Source organism: Nothoprocta perdicaria, unplaced genomic scaffold, assembly GCF_003342845.1.
Source record: "Nothoprocta perdicaria isolate Ctin4 unplaced genomic scaffold, notPer1 scaffold_83, whole genome shotgun sequence".
In the NCBI taxonomy this organism is placed as follows: domain Eukaryota; kingdom Metazoa; phylum Chordata; class Aves; order Tinamiformes; family Tinamidae; genus Nothoprocta; species Nothoprocta perdicaria.
The window spans coordinates 2,383,249-2,406,995 of NW_020456121.1; the positions used below are offsets into that span (position 1 = coordinate 2,383,249).

The following is a 23,747-nucleotide window of genomic DNA, read 5'->3' on the forward strand; positions in this document are numbered from 1 at the left end:
TCAGTATACTTAATTCTGCTTTCTGTCATCAACACATACATGCTTTCTTAGGTATTAATCCCCTCAGAGATTATTAGAAGTCAATAAGACACATTAAAAATAATTATTGTTAACTTTGAAAAGGATCATAGCTGGTATCATTGCTGGTAGCTATCTTGTCTCCAATAAAATCACATTTTCATATTATTGAGTTAAAAATTCCTGGAAGAAAATAAATCATTATATAGTTCATGGCATTTAGTCACAGCCTTGCTTTGGGTTGCTAAAGTTAAGCATGTGTGTTCTGTTTTGTGCAGAATTGGGACCTTAATCGATGTTTTTTAACGAAAACATGTAATCCTGTGTCTCATCAGCACCTACTTCAAAGCACTCAGGTAAGGGAGGAATCCATAATAATCATTAAAATGTCATTTCAATTTTTTGGAGCAGTTTCTCACCTCTAGACAAGATAAAAAAAATCTAAGACAGGTTTTTACCCCTTAAGCTTGCCAACCCCAGTCAGGGCTTGGCTGCAAGATACCACCAATTATAATAATTACTTTATCCCTGGATTTTGGTTAGCTTTTTTTTTTTTTTTTTTTTTTTGCTAACACAGGGAATATATCCTACTGTAGTAGCTGTGCTTGAAATATGCCTCTTTAAACATATCCCTGGAAAGGATGTATAAGGTGGGTTGTTTTGTTATCCCTCAGGTTTTGCCTCTTACAGACAACCACCAAGGGATAAAGTATTTGTAAAAGTAATATAAGAAGCCAAGCCATGACAGTGTGTTCGTTATGCCTGAAAAATTTACACAATATATTTGCTCATGTGGTTGTTTCTAAGCAAGATTATTAAGCTTATTAAGGAAGTTACTATGGAAACAGTGAGAAAGAGTTTCATAAATTCCTTGATTGCCCTTCTCACATTTCACCATATTCTTTGTTGAAAGACAAGCTATGCAATTTCTAAAAATGAACAAGTCTGTGTCCACCRGGCATTCAAGATGATAAATAATTTCTTGTCAATTTACAGTGTGTTAGAAGTCCGTGTAATATTCCAGCAAGATGCAGCATATTTTATTATTCTTTCTGGTCTAGAAACAAGTCTAATAAACATGTCCCTTAGGATTATTATCCCTGCCTTAGTGGAGGGATGTCTGCAGGGCGTTTTCCACCTGTGAAGCGGTGACCCTGGCGGCAGCTGCTGCCCGAGTTCAGCAGAGCCGCGCTCCTCTCCGCAGGCGGAATGAGTCAGTATCGTCGTCCTCTGCCTCTCAGAGTCACCTGCTGAGCCTAGAATTTAAATTAATTGTAAACTACTTCTTCTAGCTCTGCTGGTTAAGAAGAAAATGCTCATAATATGAATCTACAGCAACCAGTATATTATCTGAGTGATAACACAGCTTCTACTGAAAGCTATTCACAGCCTGAGCAGACTTAGCTCCTTTCATGGTATGGAGGCACAGTCTGGCACACAGGAAAGTCTTKTCCTCAGTCTGGTTTGGAGGTGGTTTGGGGAATAAATGTGTTTTGCCTGAACTATTCCCCACCTGAACCCCAGGCTCTGCTTCCTTCTCAGTGGAAGAGCTTGCCTAGGGACTGCGCAGTCTCCATCCGTGGAGGTTTTCAAGACCAGAGGCAAAAAGAATCAGTACATTGATGAGGCATGCAATGTTGTAGACCTTTCCTCAGCCACAGGTGCTACCTAGATTTGTACAGGTTGTACCTGTCATGCTCAAATCTTACAGGATCTGCCCTCATGGGTATGTTACCCCCTCACCCCAGTCACACCTTAGGCAGGGTTGTACCCTCACAAATTCCCAGCATATAAAATAAAAGTCTAGAAATCAAAGCCTTTGCTTATGCACATACAGGAGCAGATGTTGAACCCTAAATAGACTGGATCTGTGCTGTAGTAGTTTGGAAACTTCCTGCCAGGTTACTGTTCCCTTAGCAATGACTGTGAGGAATGTCATCTGCCCTTTGTAGTAGACTGGAACCAAGAGCCCTTTTTGATATCAAAAATACTTAGGGAAAACTCTCCCCTAATAGTCTGAGCTTTGAAATGCCTTCCTACTAATCTTTCTTTTGCAGACATATAATCTAATACAAAAGCTAAAAGGTTTCCAATTGTCTCTGCTATTAATATATGACATCTGTACTTTATGCTTTGCCTCAGGCTTAACCAATTTTCTCTAAAATATATCCAAGGCAGATAGCCAACTCCTAAGTTCATTTGGGGGTGAGAAGATTTACACTTTATATATGCTAACTTAGACACTGGTTACCTGGAAGTTCTCCCGTAATTGGAACCTGACTTTCTTTTGGTGGACACACAACCAGATSAATTYGGTTGGTTTGCTGCTGAGTTTTAAYGCTGAAATACTTGTTTATAGAAGAGGGATTTGCATAAATTCATCATCAATTTACACTGAAATATGAGACTTTGCCACTAGCCTGCTATTTTTTTAATTTTGTACAAAAATAGCTKTGTGTCTAACTGCTGACTATACCAAACAATTGCATTATTGTAATGCTTAAATTGCTCCTAAAGGCCTATTTTAGTCTGATAAAAAATTATAAATGAATAAATTAAACTGTGTTTCAATATTCAGCATTTTACTACTGCTGATAATTTAGGAGTTGATTTCCTTTGCCTGTTTTATTAATGTATTTATAGCACAAAAGGAATATGCAAAGGTTTAATTACTTTTATTTCCAGTGCTTTGAGAAATTAAAATTCTGCACTGGACCCTCTCAGGGGGTCCAGCTCTCAGAACAGGATGTAACTTGAGGGTTATCCTTGGCAGCAACTGCAGGAAAAAGGCCTACTGTGTTGGTCTTTTTTCTTATTTTACTTTATTTTTTTTCTAAGGAAGCTGAATTGAAAAATTTTAACTATTAAGTAATCCTTCAGGGTGTCTAACAGAATCTAAGCAGTCTTTTTGAGGAATACAGATAAGCAAAAATATCTTGAAAATTTATTAGGTATAGATGCTCTTTTAGACAGGTGCAAAAAAGACAGAACTAAAAGAGAAACAGTCAATTTGTCAAAACCAGCCTTGTTTGAAATATATGCAACACAAACTGTAGAAACTTCTGGTGTTGTAGAGGAAAGWGAGTGCTGAACAGGAAAGGTTAACGCTTCTCACAGACATCATTTAAACCCATCTTTTATAGTGCCATAGGTACACACTTTACACACTTTACAGGGTTATAAAAAGTCGAGGTACTTACCCTGGTGGGTTTACAACTCACAACCATGTGTTTAAGTGCTTTGATGGATCAGGCCCTTAATAAGAACAAACTCACAGTGAGATGAAGTAAGAAAATGGTATCCAGGGAGGACTGATGGGAGGTCATTAAACCTCGAGAAGCAGTGACATTGTATTTATACCCTGAAGGAGGTGGGTATGGACCCAGGAGCGCGCACGTTCTGCCCAGACAYGGAGTGTTCTCCGTTCTCCAGACACATGGTTTTCCTTTCAAGTGTCCCTTTATTCTCAAGCAGTGCAGGACTTCTTGGAAGAAACGTCCATCAAAACGTAAAGGAAAAAGCAGTTTTGTGAACGCAGAAATATCCAGCTCTAGCAGAAGGTTAAACACTACTGAAATAGGAAAACTAGACAACTGAAGAAGACCCCTAAAATGACCTATTCAGAGCTTTTGCAGATATCAGGGAACAGTATAGCTTCTTCTTATGGAACAGGCTGCAAAAGCRAAAATACAGTTTGCAAAAGGAAAGAAGTTAGTGATTTTTATCTGTGCTTCCCCACATAGTAACACGCAGACCAGCAGTGATCTCTGTCTTCAAATTGTTTTTCAGCCGAGCAGRAAAAAAACAACAAAAAGTAAATAACAACAAAACCAAGAATCAAATAGAAGTGTGAGAAGGAAAGTTAGTAATCACAGGAAAAAACATCTTCCTTCACCAAAACATTTATATTTTGATGATTTTGATTTAAAATAAAAAATGAGGAAACACATAAGAATATATTGGTCCAGTAACCAGTATATCCCTTCCTCCTGAAAGTTCTTGCTTCCTCAATTTTCCTTAAAAAGGGGAGATCACATTTGTCTCAAGTATTCTCACCTTTGAAGGCATATTATCTGACACCAATGCAATTCAGAGACTGCAGAGCCTCCCTGGACGCTGCAGCTTAGGCTCTAGATCCAAATTCAGCACTGGTAACTCTTGGAGGAGGCCTGTGGAGGGGCATGTTCAATGTACATATTGATTATCACAGACCTGTAACTCTCAGGTGTCAGAGCAGCTCAGTGACAGRTTGATATTAATTCTTGTTTATTTAGTTAACATTCTTCCAAAGTTCAAACCCCTGTATCATGTAGGGAAAACAGTCACAAAGCTGCCTGCTAGAGAGTTGTCCCTTGCAAGAGCCTTTGCAAGGTATATTCTTGAAAGGCCCTTGCCTGTGTCCTTGCCACTCTTTGACAGCCACTTAGCACTTGTGTCCCTTCTCAGCTGCATCCCTTCTCCAGAGCAGTTGACCTTGTCCTAGCCAGTGTTCAAAGGGCTGATTCCAATATTTGACATTTTCCCCTTCCCCCAATCCATTGCATTAGTGCCTAGGAACCCTAATATTTCCAGCATACCCAGCAAATGACACAGAAAGGGCTTTCAGGTGATTCTTACGGCAAAGGGAGCRGGAAAATTTCACAAAAGCGGGCAAATCAGCTAAATTAAAATAAAAGATCTGTTATGAATGATATCCAGTAGAGGAAATTCACACGGTGGATGGAAAGCAGGGAGGAAAAAAAAAAAAAAGCAGATTTAATATCTCTTTGCCAGCAGAGCACTGTAACTTCAAACCTTAATTAAACTAAATGCATGACTGAATTAAATATATTGTTCTGAATGATCCTCCAGGTCAATGAAATTATTAACTGATTGATCTGCAGAGTAGGACAGGTGATGAATCAAGCCAAATTTACTCAGTTTTCACCCCCACCTTCAGTGTAATTTGTTCTATACAAACTGAGTAAGCAGATAAAAATGGATAAGTCATTGCGCTGGTAGCCTGCAAACGTGTTCCTTCTGTGTATGCTAAAGCATCCTAGGAGTCTGCCAGGTTGACAGAGGGGCCTTTTTTATTTATATTTTGGGGATATTGGAGTGGAGGGGAATGACTGCAAGAAAATAAGTAGTATCCAGAAGTTTATATTCAGGTCATCTAGCCCATTTACTGAAAAAAGGGGACAGTGAGAGGACAAATATTCTGGGTTTCAGCACACCACAGATAATAGCTGATAGACTCAGTTGCTGTTCAGAGCTTCAGGAGATCAAACATTGCATGACCATCGTTCTAACCAAATCAAGCCAAAAAGAAACGCAAACAACCCCCCAAACCAAATAGTGCTAGACACCCTGCAAACAATAAGAGACACAAAGGAGAACTAAATCTATATTTGCAGTATTTCCACCGCCTTTGTGCTAGCCGCAATTAGGTTTCTGTAATCAAATAAAAGGTGAGAGCAAACATATAGCAATGCCTTGTGCCATAAATAATGCACGAGTGGCTGTCTGAAACACAGAAGCACAGTTAACAAACAGACCAGGTTTGTGAAATGTAGTCCTGTAATGCTGCCAAAGACAACGTCTGCCTGGGTTATCTGCGCTCTACCGGTTGCCCATGTAAACTAAAATCACCTAGGGACACTTTAAATTGTACTCTTGAAGGTCTTTTAAATGTTCAGATGCTTTAGACCATAAATCAGCTTCTTTTGATCACTTAGTCCTCTACTTGCTTGGTCTCCAAGCCTGACAGATTTCAAAAGCTGAGTAGGGCTTGCAAGATGAAAGAACTTTTAAGTAAGTTACAGGACAGAAATGGTGGCTCTGAGAGTCTTCTCTTTCCTTGTGAGTTGACACACAGGGACAACTAATTAGGGAGAACTGCAGAATGCCACCGTGGGTGCCATTCTCCACTCCATGGGAGTCACCACCTATCTCGGATTTGTTTTCATAATGACAAAGTGATTTAAGAAGCTTGTGTTCTATTTTTAAAAGTGACTCTGTCCTGTTAAGAGGTCTAGGTTCCTAGATCTCTCTTGAAAATTATCTGCGTTTTCAGGTTCCTAAATGGAGATTTCATTTCTTAAAAGCAAAGGGAATTAGATGCCAAAATGCTTTTAAATATATTCCTTATTTTGAGAATAGAATTTTCCCACATTTGAGAATAGAAATTTATGTCACTTCTTTTTTAAGAATTTCCCCTCACATATCTCTTCCCATAAGCTATGGCTTCTAATGGGGTTATTTTCCTATTAAATCTAGCTGGACATTAAAAGCATCATGGACACTCAGTAGAAATCTTGGGTGCATTAACACAGCTAAGGAAATTTCCAGTTTTACATTCTACATATGCTACTTTGCAGGAAAGCACAACAAAGAAACCTACTTTAAGTTCTTATTGTAGCATAATCAGTCACATTTATTTGCCATTAAATTTTTGTTTTAATAACACTGCTTGTCTATTGAGGCCGAAGATGCTCTATCTACATGGTACATTGAACACAAGTCTGTCCTAGGCGAAAACTGGTGCTCAGCTTTGGGCTCTTTGTGATAAACCTGGCAGAGCAGTGAGAAAAACAGAGCGTCCATCCCTTCCTGGTGGCACCAAGAGCCTCGTGCTTGCGGTGGGAACAAGACAAGTGCAGAGCCCTCCTTCCCAGGCCCGGCGGTGCATCCTGAGCCAGAGGCTGCCAATGACATCACCTGGGCTTCCCGGGAAGGGCACGGGAGCTGCAAGAGGGGGAGAACTGAGCAGACGGGAGCCGTGGGGTGAGCACCAGGGATACACCACCTGCATTCATCGACGAGTACTGAATGCTCAGCCACATTCCTGACAGCGTTTACGCTCTGGTAAGAYGTATGAAGTATCTGATGGAGAATTTAGAAATCAAACAAATCTGAAAATGTGCTTGGCCCCTGGAAAACTACAGTTTACCCATTTAAAAAAAGAATTAAAAAGGCTTAAATGTCTGTCCAGTTTTACCCTTTGCTCTGCTTAAGATTCAGGCTGAGTCCAGTGAGTACAACTTAAACAAAATTCCAATTCCCTGMTTCTATTTTGTTAGATCATAAGCTTTCATACTTTTTTTAAAGATAGTGTGTTCAGCAGTTATTTTAGAAACAAAATAGAAAAAAAAGCACTGCTTTTTCTGGGCAACTCACGGAAACTGATCTCACACTAGTAAGGGTTTCAGAAATTGGTCCTGCTCCTCGGTGTGTGTACATAAACTGCCTCTTGGTATTCATAGGGCTGTGTGACATTTAGTTAAATGAGATTGATTACATTAGATTATACAGATCCAATTAAATCATCTGTTATTCTGAAAGCACTGAATTCACACTGTTCATTAAGAATGTGAAAAACTGGTGTTATAGCTGCCTTCTTTAAAAACCTGTACTGTTACRCTCTGCCAGGAGTAGAGCTGAGCCTAGTACCTTGCTTTGGATGCTATGAAACAGAAAAAAAAMCTCTTTGTCTTTGCTGTTCTTCTCTATTTTCTTCTGCAAAGGTTGTAAGCATTTGACCAGCCTAGCATTACTGCAAAGCCAGCATGCCAAGGAGGCCTCCTCCCTTGGCTGGCATTCACTACTCTCTGCACCTCCAAGCAAGAATTTTAAAKGAAAATTCTTGTTCCAACAGTCGGCAGGTACCATGAAACTGGGAATGACTCCCATTGCTCTGAGCAGTGCCCAGGAACAGTGGTGTGGGACCAAAGGAGCAAACTATTGTCATTTACTCAGCAACACATCATCCTTGGTACAACTGATACCAAGGCAATCCCAAACCAATAAAGCCAGACAAGGGTAGAAGGGAGCTAAATTCCTGCAGCRAAGTGACCCATGTGAGAAAGAGCTCCCTGGTGAGATCTTCCTCAGCCATGCAAGTATACCAGAGATACCAATTATTACAAAGAAAGTAATTCTTACCTAGTCTAAAATCACCTCTATTCATTAGGCAATTCCTTATTAAATGGATTCCATAGTCCAAAAKCATCCACAGTGGAATTTGGTTAGTTATTTAAAGGACAAAATATCTCTTCTGCTTACCTTTCAGAATCATATAACTGATCCTTCATAGATACGTCATAGATAATACATTTTTTTCTATTGTACATATCTTTGTAAAGTACATGGTACAACCAGTGGTGCTCAGAGGCATAATYTGAATCTTGGAAATTAATGTTTATTTATATTGCAGGTTAAATAATTGCTGGTGCCTTGATAAGGAAGATGATTTAAACTATGATTGAGCATACCACTGATAGCTCTTTATTAAGCAATAAGACAACACACTAATCCCTCTTTAATCTTGGATAAACTCTACACTTATTTTCCTGGTGATGGTAACAATCATCTTGAGCTCTTGCGGCATTTTGGTATCATACTGCAAATAGGAAACTAATTAACTCTTTGCTTTGATGGGAGTAGCTAAGTCTGTATTATTAATTTAAACCTTACTGACTGTGCATTGCCACACGCAGTTAGCTTTAAGATGCATGTTGAAACAGGCTCCAAGAATGCATAGGCTAAGAGTTCCCTTAATATTTGCAGCTTTAATGAAGTCAATTAAAATGTGATCAAAGGATAAATCACATTTGTGCTTTTTGTTTGCTTTTCTAAGAAAGCAATGTAGCAGCTCCAATGTAAGAATTCAATGATCTTTCTAGGGATTAGATAACTCAGGGTCTTGAAATCTCATCTTGATGGCATTTAAAGGAATGGATATGAATTATTAATCTATCTTCTATCTATATTTTCTTCTTCTCTTCTTCTTAACCCATTTTTTTAGGAAAAAAAAATCCTCAGTATGGTAAAATGGAGTGCTCATGTTCAGAGCCCTGATGTGTATCAACTCTTACTGCCTTTTCATATAATGTGAAGTGCAGCAATCATTCTGTGGTGTCAAAAACTGTTTGGGCTATAAGACAGATGGGACTTTCAAAATGAAATGTACCTATGACTGTTTGCTACTATATATATAAAACGTCTCATTTAGTCTCATCTGTGATTTTCCAAGAGGAAAATGTTACCACAAGTAATTTATCTCAGTCCTACAGGTTCGGATCATTGAATGACCACTTCCAAACAGGTCTAACAATTGAGTTTCTATTTTTGAATCAAACTTGGGCTTTTTTTTTCTTCTTCTGATTTATCATGAACACTTGCATGCTGGTACTTCTAAAAACAAATCAACAAATGCTTAAATTAACTATGTCATAACACAGAAATATGTTCTTGTTCTTCAAAAGTTTGTTTAGCAAGGTATATAGATAACTTTAAAACCTTTAATCAAGTTACATAGGGCATATATTAAATTGCAAGAATATTTATTTCACTACATAAAACATCCAAGAATGCCTTTGGTCAATAGGATAGAGGGATGACTATCCATTTAGGTAGCTGGTTGGAGCTCAGAGCAGCAAGGAGAGGAGACAGGGGTCGTTGTGTTTGAGGAGAGTCTGATTTTTTTCTCAAAGTATTTCTTATTATCTTGCACTCTGTCTCTGGAGAAGATTCACCTTGCAGTTAATTGCAGTTAATTCCATTTTCAGCAAAGGAGTTTTAAATCTACTACCTTGGAAATGGACRTTTAGTCATATAAGAAGAAAACAGATGAAATGTTTTTGTGCTCATGAGGGCTAGATGACATGGAATAAATAACAGAGTTTTAATTTTGTTTTCATTTAAGCAGAGGCTATTTTGTCMTAGAGTTAAATTCTCATTTTGATTCCTGACTAGTTAAACCATTCACTTACTGACCTCTGCAAAGTATAGGGACAGTTTTCTTGAGAATGTGGCTGCAACGTCTGCTTCTAAGGCACATCAGACGCAGGAATCTTAAAAAGCCAACAGAATACTGGGAGCCTATAAATAACATAAGGACTTGCAGCACATTCCCTGCTTTGGAGTTTGCATGAAAATTCCTGCATTGGTCTTATATGAATAGAAGAATTTGTGATGATTATAAATACTTTAACAAATGACTACTGTCCTCCTGTAAAACAGTAATTTTGCCTGGCTTTTGTATCTCCAGCTTATACCAAGAAATACAATGCAGTAACACTAGCCAAAATTCTTACTTTGGTTACCCCATGAAATCCACTTCCCTATTTTTATATTTAGTCTGATTTAGAGAACTGGTCCTGTTGTTTACTGTGTACACCATTAGCTCAGTGCCTTTAAAACTCAGAGGCTTATTGTGCTTTGTGCTGATCATCTTACCAATGGCATCATCTCTGATTCACACCAGCTTAGTACTGAAGTCTCTGATGAAGCAAACACACACACCTGCATTAAATTTATTGCTGCATTAAATTTATTACTTCCCTGTGTGAAATGACTGTGGCTACTTGCACAGGTAAAGTTGGGCAAGTACTAGTTTGATTAAAGTTGGTTATCTGCAGGTGGGAACAAAACAGGGTGTGTGGATCAGTATGATGCTGCTGAAATGGGACACCTGTGTGACACCCATTTTGACTCAGGGAGGTAGTTACTTGGGGTCAGGGGACTAAAATTTGCACTTATGTTCCTACAAATTAAGACTAAGGGATTGAAATCAGTTCTAATATTTAGTATAACAGCTTTTCAAAGGGAGGATTCATTTTTTTAATATCTGTTTTCCTGTAATGAGGGAGCATTTGGCAATACAGCTGCTTTACAGCTAGATAGTTAAGCTTTGGTTTTTGGCTATAACTTTTCTTCAGCACCAGGACTGTGTGATCTCTTGAATGTAAGCCTAGATATAGGGACTTGAAGGGATATTAAAGCATCCTAATATAATTTCATAGAAGTGAAGGGGTTTGCTGATGAGTTTTGTTTCACACTAGACATCTTTAATCCATGTTCTCCTGAGGAACAGGACACTGTGACAAGGTGCTTTTAAATTGCAGGTCTGGAATAATGGAAGGAGTCTGGCCTTTGATTCTGATCCTCCTGGGCTAGGAGAGGCTGTGGAGATTACTGAGGAGCTCTGAAGAAGGTAAGAGCAGTTATAGTGATGACTTCTTTTTTGCCTCTGAGAACTTTGCATTGACCTTGGCTAAAGCTGTACAGAATGTGACCTACTGCTGTGAAGTAAAACTTGAGGATCCTGCAGTGTGCAACGTCCTCAGCCCCCTGTTGCCTCCCATGGAAATGGGGAAGGATGTGTAAGCGGAGAAAGGAGGGTCCTGGTGAGTCTGTGTAGCTCTGTGCCCTCCCTTGGGGGAGATTTAACACCTCTGTGGCTTGCAGGATAGAGGCCAGTTCCATAGCAATGGTGCTCCTGTCATGACCAGGCTTCCTACCTTATGAAAATATTGATCTTTCCTGCAAGATTATTATCTCTTACCTCTCTCCTGCCCTCTCCCCTAAAGATTTACACTTTTCAGGGCCTTATCCTGTCTGGTGTTTTTGGAACCTGCCTCATGAATAACTGCTTTTGCTATAGGTGTTCAAAGGATTGTATTGTATCAAAAATGCAGCCGTGTTGGAAATAAGTAATCACCTGTTATAGAACAGCAGTCAGAAAGGGACTAGAATTTGTTGGTTTTATTCATTAGTTCTAAAATCTGACCCCGCCGTGTTCCTCTCATTCATTCTTTTATTGTATAAATCAGTATCACAGAACAGGATAGAGAGTCTGTTGTCTTACAACTTATATAAGGAGTAATCAGTAATACCTTAAATGAATTCAGGAGCTCTCCAGACAAGAAGCATAAACAGAATAAAACTGCAACACTGTCTGCTCTTAGGCGCACAGATGTAGATTTTAAGCACATTTGAGGGAGTCAGTGTAGTGTAAAATTACCTTTGCCCTTCTCTGGGTCTGTACCTGCCTTCTCTGAATCATCAATGGCACCGGCTGCCAAAGGGAAACCAAGCAGCAGGGTAATCGGAATCACTAGTGTCATTCATCTCTATTATTGCAGATCCAAATACGAGCAGCCTTTCAAGAGCTGCAAGAAATTAGCTTTCTATAGCTTATAAAGTAAACTGTGTACACAAATACTTTCTTGACTACAGTGCTTATACTTGATGTTTTGCTTGTGAATATACTGAAGAATACATTCGTACATTTTCACATCAACTGTGCCCCCAAAAAAAGGGAAATCGGAAAGGAAAAATGAGGTTCCTTATTGCTTCAACCTCGAGCAGATCATGTCACAATATAATCAAAGGATGCATAAGAATTGCTCAAAACAAACTGACAGGGACAGTTGGCAGAGACCCACTGCTCAGCTGTTCTTGTGTTATCTGGATTATTCTTGCTCTGGTTAGAGCAAGGGGCATAAAATATGGGACACTTGGTAGATCCTAGACTGCAAGGGCAATTTCACTGACAAGAGCAGAAGAATTAAGGCCAGATTTAGGTACATTTATTTGTACAGAGTGTTATTTCCCCTTCCCAAGTAATTTCATTGATTTCAGTAAGGAAGAATTGTGGAGCCAAATGCTACTTGGCATTAACAAGAAGAGCAGAASCTAGCTTTTTAGAGCCTCTACTTTTAATAGAGCCGCTTAATTTTTGTCTTATACAACTATTTTTCTGAAGAAAAAGCCTGACAGCTCTGCTTTGCCTTATATGTCTTTCAAAAGGCTGAGTGCTAAGCTAGCCGAAGAAAATGCTTCACAAAGCTGACATGTTCAAACTATCCACGTCAAAAGATAACTTTTTTATCTTCAATTTATTCTGGAAAAAAAGACTCTGGGGGTTTATTTCAAAAAATGAAAAATGGGCCAGCAGAATCGCTGGTGTACAGCTCCTATTTATCTGTTTTACAGCCATCAGTTTGATCGCTAGAGTAGCACCAGCGAAGCTAGCAGCTTTCTCCAACACGATATAACGAATACCATATTAATACAAAGTGAAACTAAGTTAAAAGCAGAAAGAYGAGCCCGAGAGGCGAGACACGTTGTTTTATGGGCAGAAAAGGGGCCGACTCCTGAGCTCTGCTCAGTTTAGCTGCCATGAGAGGCGGATGCTGCAGCAGGCAGTGCCGGAGCGGGCTCGTACCCCCGTGTGCTGGTTTAACCTGCAGCTCAAGCTGTGTTTTCACATATCCCTGTGGTTGTCCTTGTGCCGAGAGCCTCTGCTCCCTCATGAGAGCTCTCTCTGCCCCAGCTTCCTCGGGCTAAATCAGGTACGCTCTGTAATAGGCTGTTACCTGAATTATCTCATAAAAAATTCAATGTGTTCTAGGCACTGGGAGCACAATTAAAAAGTCTTCTCTAATAGGAAATGGGGTATTTTTAACAGCCCATTTCTTTGATCACAACAGTTAATTTAACCACTGCTGTCTGCTTCACATGGCCTGTGATCATTGAAGCTGATCTATTTTCTGAGCGAAACGGGAAGTGCTTGTAGGTGCCTCTGCTTCTGTTACAGACACTTTGGAACAGCTTGGGCAGCATTTGGATCTGTCTGATGATTGAATTACAGACCAGCAATAGCAGGACAAAGAAGCACGTTTGATTATTGCGTTTAATGGCGTTATTGCCATTAAGTGGGAGCAAGGGTGGTCATTAGAAGTCATGTGTATCCTGTCCTGTTACAGCTTTTGGAAAATTCAGGGATTGCTTTACGTTCATAAGACAACTCCTCACTTCTTTTTTTTTTTTCTTTTTTTTTTGGCTTTTTCTGAAGTGCTAGTTGTGTTTTAGGGACTGCCATCAGAAACGATCAGTGGAGACTTAAACTCCAAAAGCAGCAAGCAAAACAGGACTTTTATGATATTTGAAAATTTCTCCTTTGTGGTAGAAACTCTAGACTGCACACATGGTGCCTTCAGGACACCAACTGAGAATAAAGCTGCTTTCAGAGGCAGTAAGTGATTTCATTCTATTAATGTCCAGGTGATTTGTGGTGCCCATTACGGCATCGCTAATGTGATGGCAAACATTTCCTGGGCATGCCATGTTTCCAATGTTCTGCAGAACGTAGCTCAAGTGCTTGCACAGTGCCTGATTGGAAAAGACAGCCCCTGGGGTTCATTCTTTTCATCAGCAAAGTATTAATTCTGAAACAAAAGAGGATCTTTCTATTTTCAAAGATGCTGAAATAAACCTGGTATTAGCGAGCAGGACAGAGTAAAAGAAGCTACAAGGCAGGTGTATACAAGGCATTGGGACCGGTCAGAAAAGAGTCCCGTGTGTCATTTCCCTCCTATGACTTCTGTCRTGTGTTTCTTCCGTTTTAATTCCCAGCAGAAGAAAGTCCATATTTAAACTCCATGTATATACATATTTCACTGATTAATAAAAAGTCAAAGGCAAAAGTATGTGACTTATACTTTGGAAAGTGGGGACAATCCTGGAAACTGCAAATAAGTATCTGTACTGTGCACACAGCTTTCCAGGGTCTCCCTTGAGCACTATTTTCCTTCACAGAAAGTCACCTCGATGCATACCTGTTTAAAGCTGAATAAAAACAGGGGGCTAAATGATCCAAGTGCATGTATTCCTCTTTGCTTTGCTCAGATGGAGATGACAAGGAAGTTGTGGCCTAACAGGCATACTGGGAAGAGGCAACTGCTGCAGGAGAGTGGCCTGCAGACGAGGCACAGACTGACGCATGAAATGAAGCATTGGGAAAGAGTGGGAATGTAGTGAGCATTGGAAGTATTTAAAGGGATGAGCGCAACCACAGGTCTGTGCAAATGAGCTGGCTCTCCCCCACTGCCTTCCCCTGGGCTTGCGTCCTGCTTGCAAAGGAAGTAAGAGCTGGTTTGTCTCCTTAGTCGGGTAACAGGAGGATCTGTGGAGGAGCTGAAATAATTACCTGAAAGAATATGATTTTAGAATGAAAATATTATCACTTTATAAACTCGGTCAAGATTTGGATTCCTTGTAAAACAAGAGAAACTTTAAAGAGGATGATAGGGTAAAATCAATATTGATTATTAGGAGTAAAAGTGCTATAATTGAGGCCATAAAACCTTTTAAGATCCAGCTAAAATTTTCCAGTAAAACTACAATAAATTATTCCTAAATAAGTAGAATATTTGCATGGAATTTAATGTCATTATATCAGACCCCGTTTAATGAAAAGGAGAGTATTACTAATTCTGCCACGAAGAGTTTTATAAGGAGAGGATTAGCACAGTTATTTTGGCAAGTTACCTTTTTTCTTTTTTTTTTTTTTTTTCCTAATATTTCATTGCATTCCACAAGAATCCACTTCTAAAATCTTGACATGCTTTTAAGAGATCMCTTCATTGCTGCTTGTTTTTCTGGCTCTTAGACCTTTCAAATCTGACATATTAGCTCCCTTATTATAGCTCAGCAATAGCAAGCCCTTTTAATTTATGGAGGACCCTAATTTTTATAATCTGATATTAGTACAGGCTGTAAATCTTTTTAATGATAAAGTAAATGGAAATCTAACGTGGCATTTTTGTCATCACTTCTTTAATAGTCTCTATCTAGGGCTTTTTTTAGAGTTGTGATCAGTAGAATTATGCAAAGGAATAAAGTCAAGTAATACTGTGAAACTGCATTTTCCATGTTTGAGAGGTGGTTTGCTGGTGCGTTACTCCAGTTCTATCCCAATGTAACTGGAAGGACGTGGCGTTAACCGATGGCACGTGCTCGCTCTTGGTTCAGTGGAAGGATTCCCCAGATCAGGAAAGAGCATCAATTAAATCAGCTTATTTGTTTTCCTTGCATCAGTCACAAGTTTGATTGTTTTTATAAACACACTTTTTGGTTGTGCTCTTGAAGATCAGATAACCCCAAATTGGATCTTTCTGACATAGAAGGAAAATCATCCAGAAACTGAAGAGGAAGGCGAGCACAGCATCCTGATGGCACTTTTCCCAGAAAACATCCGGACTGTAGCTATCCCTGAGGTGTAGGTGCCCAGACACCTAGGCGTGCCTGTAGGTTTCTATGTGAGGCTGGAGACTCCCTCTTGTTAGGGTGCCCAGACTGTGTGATGAATATTTGCTGCTGCTTTGTTGAATTCCACTGAGCAAAGGCAGTTCTCACAGTCRCCCTTTCACGTCGCATTAAGCTTCAGCTGCACGAGGATCCCCCGTGGGAGCGCATTGGTAGGGTGCGTGTTGGGAGGACTTCCCTTGGCCTCTGGGCTGCTTTGTGGTGGCATTGGCCCTCTGTGGCTCTTGGGTGTCTCTGCTGGGTGCAGAAAGCAGAACTATCCCAGCTGAGAGGTGCCACGTGAGGGGCCTTGCCCCGGAGGAGAGCGTGACACAAAGCTGCCTCCCCAGGCACTCTTAGCCTTTCCTCTGTGCCACGTTCTTGCCTGAAGAGCAGCCTGAGGACCGTCGGCCAGCGCKGAGCGAGACGTGCAGGGCCCGGGGTCGCTCGTCGCCTGCAGCCCTGGCTCCAAGAGCCGCGTGCGCGACGGGCACGCGCAGCCCCCTCGAAAGGGGCCGGCCCCGCGCGGCCCTCCTGCGGAGGCTCTGCGCTCGCAGCCCCGCGCCCGGCGCGCAGCGCGGGATCTGCCACGCTGGGCTCCCGGGGTTTCACGCGGCGAGGCTGGAGCCAAGCGTGGTGCAGGGAAACAGGCAGCATGGGAAACTGGTGGGTGGGTTTCGCTAAATTAATTGGCGGTAAGGCAGCCTTCTGCTCTGCAGCGCCCGCCATCTGGAACAGCCTTTCTCTATCTCTCTACCTCATTGACTCTCAATCTGATTCCAAATCTCAGCTGAAAACATCTCTCTTCTCCTGCGCATTATACCCTGTAATTTCTATTTCCTGCTATTATTTCTTACTTAACTCTGTTGTGTTTTCAGCTGGAGCATGAGTGGTGCCACACAAAATAAAGCAACACAGCATGGTGGTTGCAATCCAGTCCGTGACAGGGAGAGGTTTTTTCCCCCTTTAGAATATTAACTGAGTTAAATTGCCCAGATGTATTTCAACCATATCTTTTTATGCATACATTTCAATTGTTGTTTTATTGAATGATTCTGTGGGAGGTTTTTGTTACCTTTACTTACAGTACACTCTATTGTTCCTCAAGTGGCTGCCTGAAAGGAATTAGAAAGTTGGAGTGGAAAGTTTTCTTAAATACTACTTTTCTTTCCTTCATGTGTGCCTCTTGCTTATAGTGGCATATGTCCACTACAATCAAAAATACCACTCTAGGTCACGCATGTAGCCCCAAATTAGCTTTAAGCTGCTTTAAGTTTAGGTTGCTCACACTGTAGAGCCTGCAAGCTTCAGCGCTCTGTGTAAAGGTGCCTGTGCAAGCAGGGCTGTGTGGCATGTATGTCGATGCTGATGGTGCTTACATGCTGATGGTGCTTATATGCTGCAGATCTTTTAAATCGGAACACGTGGGGAGAGGGGGTGGAGACGGGAAGGAGGCGAAAACAAGTATTCATATTGTACCTCATAATAAATCAACTGTCTCGCATTAAATCAGGGTAACTTCTTAATTGGCACTCCTACGACAGCAAACTCTATCATTTCAGTATTAATAAAGCAAGGACCCAGATTACAGAACGATTTCTTGCATTCAGATAGGTCCAAATCTGCTGCCCCAGTGGTGCTGCTCTGACTGAATCTGCTCTCATGAATAAGAGTAAGGGCAGCAAATTTATAAAGAAAAATAACACTTTATTAGAGCAGTTACCATCTCTGAGAGAGAAGAAAAAGAAACTTCTGAAGGTTTAACACTCCTTGTAGTCTAAAACAAAAGCTGTAAACAGCAAAAAGCAATATCTTCTGCTGCTCCTGTGTTGCTTCTTTCTTGGGGGATGGTCGTTGGTGGTGCAGAGATGGCTCCATGGGCTTCCCTTTTCCCTGGTAACTGCTCTCCCTTCTTCCCACAACAATCTGATAATTTTCTGCAAATGTCACTTCCCAGTAGCCAATTTAATGTTCACCTCTGCCCCTGCATATTTCARGTCTGCTGCTCAGTTGAGTTATTCAGATTAATCTCGGGTCTTCCACATTTGAAGTGAGAACACAATCTAATATTTCTCTAATAATATTACGATCTAGTTTAAAAGAAGGTGTGTGTGCAAACCCCACCTGGCTGCCTTGTTTCCCAGAGATAACAGTAACTTTTTAGGAAGGCCTTTGAAAGTGTCAAGGTCTATGAGCTTATTACTAAATGGCCTATGAGCAGACATTCATAAGATGTTTTGTTATTTCTAAATGAAGTAGTCTTTGTGCAAAACCCATGAATGTGTTCCCTAATCTGGGATTGTCCCAAGCAGTTCAGGACATGTGGTAGGGTAATGTGCAGTGGACTGAAATCACTGATCATAAACCATCTTGAAAAGAGAGAAAAAAAAAAAAGTGTTTTTACTGCCAGAGATTACTGAGAGTAAAAAACCTGTTTCAAATCAAGAACTGGAGCCATTTCAATTCTCTAGCCTAGCTCTGTTTTAGCCTGGAAGTTAGCATTGCTTTTAAATCGAAACCATCAGATTTAGCCTTCTGTAAAAGCAAAGTAGCATAATAATTGAAGTTAAATCTCATTTATGTACTTTTTAAACATGACCATTGACACTATAGGATTATGCCTTTTATATCACATCCTTATATGTCAAATAAGGTACTGTAACAGGCCAATATCAATTGTGAACCTGGCCCTATATTTAACACATACCACTTYTGAGTTGATTCAAATGGGAAATGAGGGCTCTGCCTTGCTAAACTTCAGGATCCATTTACTGCAATTTTCTTCTTCTCTACTGTTCTCTTGAACCTTTCATCTGCAGAAAGTAAAGGAAGGAATTCAACAGAAAGATGGCTGGATCTTTAAAGTGTAGTCATCTGGGATGACTTCTTATACTTAAAAAAATTTGCTGTCTGAACTCTTTAGTTATTTCTAAGCATGTCATTTAAATCTTCCTGAGAAGCCAGTGGACTTCTGAGAATGTTGCACACAAGACTGTTAATGAGCCTCCTGATCAGCCCTGATCAAGGAAATATTCCAAGTTGTATATTATGGAGCATTATTTTAGCAACGTTTTGGCATGGTTGATCATTTCCTAATGCTTAGAAGTGCTTCAGTCAATAACTGTGGGGATATGTCTGCTGTGAAGAGACATCAGTTTACTCAATAGATCTTTTTATTTAATTTTTAATAGAGCTCTTCTTATTCAGCTTGACCATTCATTGTTAATGTATTCATAATGATTACAGTAGCTATAATTCACAACTAATGATTTTTCTAAATCTATAGATATTATTTATTAAAAGATAAAAAGTCAATATTTCTTGTACAGCCATTGCAGAAAGTAAGCTGTTGCAAAATAGAATAAATATACTTCACGCTTATGCTGTAACGGATGAAAAAAATGAACCTAAAGAAGTGCTTTTGACATCAATGGATTTACATTATCTACATAATCAAATAGTAGAGAGCAGAATTTGGCCCTTGTCACACTCTATTGCGGTGCAGTCAAATTTCTGCACTAGATTTTTGTAGTTTGTTTAAGGAGGRAAAAAAAATCTATGAAAGTGAGGCTGATTTTATTGGTTTTATAAAACAACCTGAGATATGAGGATCCAGACTGTGCAGTCTGGTAGCTTGATGTAGTTCAGTGGTTAGAGCAGTGATCTATAAGAAGGCAAGAGATGGGTTCTGCTGTCAATTATATGTTTGTAGATTTGGAGTAAGTCTAAGGAAGTTAGTGCAATCTCAAACTGCAAATAAATATAGGCGCAAAATCAATTTCTTCACTTGCCTGTCAACATTGAGTTCAGGGTTCAACATACACAGCACTTTTTCCATTTAAAGAATTCATAGCAGAAAGGTGAACAAATATTACCCTCCACTTAAAACRCTGAGACTTGAGCTAGCCAGAATTGGGGCAGACTGGGACTAGCCAGGCGAGCTCCTGAATCCCCAGTCCCCTGGTCCAGGGGCTAGATTTGGGCTAGATTTGCTTCCTCATTTCTGAACTGATTTCTGAAGGGACGCTGTGAAGATTAGGGAGAGAGATGAGTAACATGARTGTGTTACCCTGACTTTTTCGGCATGAGATTTTCTTTTAAAAGCTTTGTACACAAGGAAAGCCTGTTCTTTATTTACTCAAATAAAGAGTTTGTCCAGATTTGTCTTTTGTTTGTCCAGATACAGTGGTCTAAAGCYCCAGTGGTCATTTCCCAGGTGCTGAGCACACAGCTGCTATTTGGTCAGTGATGAACTGCTGCCCAGTTTGGTAGTAGCCTTAATTACTAGGCAGTATGCAGGTAGATTTAATTTCACCCTGAGTGAACTTGCACTCCCGGGCCCTATTCTGTCAGCAGAACCTGCTAGAAATTGGGCAGCTTAATGGAAACCTATTTGTTGTGGTCTGATGGAAAGTTCAGTGGGGGCTCCTACATCTTGCTAAGCATGTCCTATAATTTCTGCCCAGGATATCGTCAGTCTCCCCTGAAAGCTGTCAGAAAGGGCACTGAGATACCAGCTCACAAGATGTTTAGCCACTGGTACTTACACTTTGCTCACTGAGCTCCGCTAATCATGTTTGTGGATCAGACTGCTTCATCCTGTGTGACATTATGGTTAGATCTGAATGAGACATTATGGTTTTTTAATTTAAAAAGTGCTATCAGTAGATTAGGCAAAGCCTAGGCCAACAAAACCACCCTTCTCCGTGGTTGTCCTAGGTCTGTCTACCACTTGGTCAAACACCAGCAAGGGCTAAAGCGCCTGACAAAGCTCAAGATAGAGAAGCGGCTCTTGTAGGTGTGCACCATGTTTGCCACACTGGTACCAATCCATACACCAGTGTGTTGTATCTTTTATTTCCAATAATTTTATGTGATAATTTTCTTAGTTAAGATTTTGCAGTAGAGCACTGATTTGAATATTTGCATGTTGTAAAGAAGACCAACTGCAGAGAGTATTAATATTCTTAATACTGCTTAATATTTAACAACTCTAATGCAAACAGGGTGGTAATGGCCATTGCCAACTCAAGTGCTAATCAGAAGTCCAGGATCCCCCACACCAGAAGTGTTTTCACACTAACCCCTTTAGAAATAGAATTAACATCATATGGCATGGTGTTCCTAAAGCCAAATACAGCTCAGCTATGAATTTCTTGCCCATAATAAACTGCAAATTGAAATCTTCTTGAAAAATAGCTAAGTCATTGCAAGAGATGCACATGACCAGCTGAAATCTAATCAGCCCAAGAAAAGGCCACAAACAGAGAAAAATTTAATTTCTTTTCACTCGGCTGAAATGAGGAAGCAAAAAGCAATATACTGARGACAAGAAACCAGCTGTAGTTCTTAAGAGTGGAAGTAATTGGTCAGACTGGTTAGAAAGAGAGAGAATTTCGAAAGAACTACCCAACGGAATTAATACTGATGTCTGATGAAAGGGACTTTTTGAAGGATTCAAAAGCACTCTTTCAAAAGAAATTAAATAAAAAATAAAGCTAGTCATGAGACCATAAAAGTGAGAGGAAGATAAAAATCTGGGACTTTTCTCATGATCTTGCTTGTTGCCTTTAAATTTGAGGGAGACAAAAAAAAAAAAAAATACTGGAAAACAGAGCATGACACACGCAGGAGTGGCTTTTGTTGCTTGCTCAGGGAGGTATCTGACATGAGCGTTTTTTCCTTCAGGAACCCTAAGAAGCTTGCAGTTGATTTCATTTAGCCATTGTTCATTGCAAGGCTTATGAAATAATGTAATTCATCTCTAGACAATAACTAATTATTACTGATTACTAAGAAATAAGTCAACAAAGATATTTTCCTGTTTACATTCTTATCAGACTGTATCAAGACCATCTGTATTTTCAAGCCTTTTATCCCAAGGGATAAATAATCTGTGCTGTTTGCTCAGTATATGCATGCAAACATGTCATTTGGATTTGGTGCACATTTGCAAAGCCAGAGCTGAAGGGCTTGAATGGAAAAAACAAGTATTAATATTTACAGGGGAAAAAAAAATAAAGCTGAAATGTGGATTCATGGCAGAGAGCGTAGTGAATGTCTCAGTGGAAGCATCCTGCCCAGCTCTAGCGATGGCACCGCAGCAGCACCCGTGTTTGGAGCCTGCTCTGGGTGTCGGCACCTCTGTTTGTGTGGGTATTTTTGCAGGTGTCCACCACAAGTGCGTGTGCTTGCGTGGGAGCTCTGCACTTCCCACAGCAGCCGCAAACCCCCCAGGCTGCGGGATTCCGACCCAGCTCCGGGAAGGGAATGAAGAGCTGTATAAACAGRACACTGCACATTTCGGAGGGTGCTTAGGCACCCCGCGGCATTAAAGCTGATGAAGGGCAACACGCTCACTTTCTAGGCCAGTTCTGCAGCAGGCAAATCGGCCTCTGTCTCTGCAGCTTTGGCTGCTGCCCTTTGCAGAACATTTGCCACGTTTGGAGGGATTTTGCCCCTTCCTGCAGGCTGGGTCTCCAGCTCCCAGCTCGTTCCCTCTCTGCTGTTGTTTTCACAACCCACCCTTGTGCCCCGCTCTCCTGGATTGCTGGGACAGGCTGGTGGTGCAGGGAATGCTTTCTAGTTTTCAGGTGGGTTTTTTTGTTTTTTTTTTYCCCCTCTTCCTTTTCTCTGATTTTCTGCCTTGTCCCACACCATGGCACGGAGAAGCTCTGCCTTTCCTGGGCATGCGGGACTCCCCGCTTCCCTCTGGAGATGACCTCCCCATCCTGTGCACCATGGATGGTCGGTCTTCTGTAAAGACACCAAGAAATGATCTTCAAGTCCTGCCCTGTTCCCCTTGCCAGAGCGTGGAAGGCCGCGGGAGGCTGCTGCACTTCCCTCGTTTATTTCTGGTCTCTTTGGGAATACTGTGATCCTTGGTTTTGTGGCTCCACGTTAAATTCTTCAGGGCCTGATAGTGCAACAGGATCCACCAGCTCCTGACACTGCACGGTACCGAGTGGTGGTTGATGAGCTCCCAGGCCGGACGGGCCTGTGTGCCACAGCACAACAGCCCCATGGATGCTCTGTCTGCTCATCTGGGCCTTCCCGACAGGGTGCATCTGTCCTGTGAAACCGCAGCGCCCGGGAGGCTTAGATGGGAAGGGGCGGAGTGTGTCTGCTAACCTGGGTAGTGCCCAAAACGTAAGGGCTATTGCCGAGCTGCGCCTGCATTACTGTAAAAACAAAGCGCTTGATTCAAAACCAAGAGGAGTAAAATACCCCTCTTAGCTGGTAGAGCTGGCCGAGCCGAACAGAAAACCTTGAGGGGCTGGTGGGAGATTATGTGTCCTGAAGAAGTAACAGGCTTCCTTGTGGCAGCGAGAGCCAGCGTGCTGATGGCTGCAGAGCCTTGATTAATGGAGTGATTAAAGCAGCAGAGGGTTAGTGCTCTGGCAGCTGGGGCATAGGAAATGGGCATGGAAACTGCGGGGAGAGGGGAAATGCACAGCTCCAGAATCACAGGGCTGCCTTGCCCGAGCGAACGCTTTGATGTTGGAGGTGGGGAAGGATGAAACACATCAGGCAAAAAGGAGSAAAAAAAATAAAACAAAGTCCTTCCCCCACCCCCAGGTCTTAGGCTTGCAAGKGAAAGCCCCTGACTTCTGGCTCGCGCGGCACAAGGCAATAAAGCTTCCTATTACGAGGCTTCCTCTGATGTCTCGTAACTGGTCGCAGGCTCCAGAAATCCGATCCCTTGGAAGCGCACGTAGGGTAGATGCCAAGAGCCGCCACAGCCCAGCAGCGCGGCACGCGGCGCCCGGCCTGCGCCCAGAAAAGCCTCTAGTTCAGTCACGTCCTTGATTCTTCTTCTTTCCAACTCCCTGGCCTATTTTGTTTTTGCAATATTGCTCCGCTTTTAAAGAGGGGTG

General features: G+C 41.2%; 1 long non-coding RNA gene across 1 annotated transcript in view; it reads left to right on the forward strand.

The window, feature by feature from the left end:
* Window positions 1-14,516, forward strand: part of LOC112958262 — a 127,739-nt gene extending 113,223 nt beyond the window's left edge. Inside the window, exons 2-4 of the long non-coding RNA XR_003251393.1 lie at window positions 297-374; window positions 10,905-10,993; window positions 14,473-14,516. This is a non-coding gene — a long non-coding RNA (uncharacterized LOC112958262). The remainder of the gene's footprint in view (window positions 1-296; window positions 375-10,904; window positions 10,994-14,472) is intronic.
* Window positions 14,517-23,747: the final 9,231 nt, after the last annotated feature.